The following is a 2500-nucleotide window of genomic DNA, read 5'->3' on the forward strand; positions in this document are numbered from 1 at the left end:
CTGTCGCTCTCCTCACTAATCACTTTGCCCGGCAAACAACGGGTGCTTCTCCGGCGGTACAAGCTACGAAAACGGCTTCAACGCCCCGGTGAGTCTGTTCTGAGCTACGTGACCGATCTCAGGGATCTGGCGCGAAAATGCAACTACGGGGTGATTCACGATCAAATCGTACGGGATCAACTTATTGAAGGGACATTGTGTGAGAAAATCAGGGAGAAATTACTTTTGGAGCCAGATGAGCTAACACTAGATGATGCTCTAGCTAAAGCCATGCAGGTAGAATCAGCGTTACAGTGTACTAGCATGCTGACTGCCAGCTCACGCTCCGACTCCGCGCCCACGGCCTCACTCACGCAACAGCTTCAGCCTGCCTACCAGGACAGCCAAGAGGACACAGATGCGTGGTTCCCAGTGCAGCAAGCTCGCAGACAGGGGAACACACGTAGCTCTGATAGCTGTAATAACTGTGGGGCTAGCTCACACAATGCACGGGCTCCTAACTGCCCAGCTCGAGGGCAGACATGCAGGAACTGTTTGAAGCCCAACCATTTTGCTAAAGTGTGCAGGTCTGCTCCTGCGGCTCATCCCCCACAGTCCAGACCCCGCTCAACTCGCAGCGACCATACTGAAATTAGAACTGTGTCTACAAACCATGTGAGCTTTAAAACATGCACAGTGCAGCTGGGTGAGGTCAGCCTTCCCTTGTTACTGGATACAGGCGCGGCTGCGTCTCTTCTCAATCTCAGCACCTACAACAAATTCTTTGCCCACCTGCCATTGCAGCAGCCCTCCACTCCTCTGTGCGGATATGATAGTTCTAAGATAGAGATTGTGGGCATCCTTCAGGTACCAGTGCACTATGGATCTAAGCACATGTGCTTATCTGATCTAAGCACATGTATGTCTGCATTCCCATTCCACATCGCTAAGCGGGGTGCCAATCTGCTGGGCCTCGACCTGTTCACGGGCCTGGGATTCACACTGCATGACGACAGTGGGTCAGCCATTCAACATGTCACCTCCACCTGGGAGCAGAAATGGCCAGCGCTGTTCGATGGACTGGGTTGCCTCACAGCCTTCACACACAGACCCCTGGTGAACACAGAGGTGTCACCAGTCATGCAGCCCCTGCGCCGGATCCCTCTCGCTCTGAGGGATGATGTCACAAAGGAACTCAACATGCTGCTGCAGGCAGGCATCATCGAGCCGGTCAACGTCGCCCCCTGGATTTCAAACCTGGTCATCGCTAAGAAAAAGTCAGGGGGTTGAGAGTCTGTGTGGACCTGCCGTCTGTCAACAAGGCGGTGATTCCAGATAAATATCCCTTGCCTACCTCAGAGGAGCTGACCACCCACTTCTACGGCTCCACGGTTTTCACAAAGCTCGACCTGCGCCAGGGCTATCTCCAGGTTCCCCTCCACCCAGCCAGCAGAGACTTGACAACCTTTGTATCGCACGCTGGGGTCTTCCGGTACACCCGAATGCCTTTCGGGCTTAGCTCCGCCCCCAGCTGCTTCCAGAAGGTCATGACCACCATCCTTGCTGGTATCCCTGGGGTCGCGGTGTTCTTGGATGACATCGTGGTCCATGCCCCAGATGTGCCAACACACAACGAGCGGCTTCACAGGGTGTTTGCAGCCCTCCTGGACAATAATCTGACCCTGAACACAGAGAAATGCTCCTTCGCCGCTACCGCCATCGACTTTGTGGGGTTTCGCCTCACAGCAAAGGGCATCACACCTCTCCTGTCCAATGTCGACGCCACACCGGACGCCACACCGGATTCCGGAGCCCACCTCTGCTTCCCAAGTAGCCTCATTCCTGGGCATGACAGCTTATTACCTACGGTTCCTGCCCCACTACTCTCAGACCACAGCTCCCCTTCGCCAACTGCTCAAGAAAGAGGAGCCATGGAAGTGGACTGCAGCATGCTCAAGGGCGTTTCACTCGCTGAAGATCCAGCTCACCACAACCCCCATCCTGGCCCACTTTGACCCGTCCAGCCCTACCCTCGTCACCTGTGACGCCTCAGCCGGGGCGGTGGGAGCCGTGCTCTCACAGGTTCAGGACGGCGTCGAGCGGCCAGTTGCCTTTGCCTCCAGGGCTCTTAGCCCCACCGAACAGAGGTATTCAGTCGGCGAACGCGAAGCTCTAGCCTGTGTCTGGGCATGTGAGAGGTGGCACCTCTATCTATACGGCCGGCGGTTCACCCTCCGTACAGACCACCAGGCCCTGACCACACTGCTGTCAGCCTCAGGCAGTGGGCACAGGCCTCTCCGTTTGCACAGGTGGGGGGAGCGGCTCAGGCAGTATGACTACCAGCTCAGGTTCACCCCGGGGAGGGACAACGTAGTGGCCGACCTCCTCTCTCGGTCTATCGAGGCCCCCACCCCAACTGTCTCTCTGGATGACGACACAGAGCCAGAGCTCATCCAGATGTTGCATGGGCCCCTGCAGACAGCAGTGTCACTAGAGGAGCTGCAGCGGGAATCGGAACAGG

This window comes from Nansenia antarctica (assembly GCF_963989245.1).
Source record: "Nansenia antarctica genome assembly, chromosome: 2".
NCBI classification, from domain to species: Eukaryota; Metazoa; Chordata; class Actinopteri; order Argentiniformes; family Microstomatidae; genus Nansenia; species Nansenia antarctica.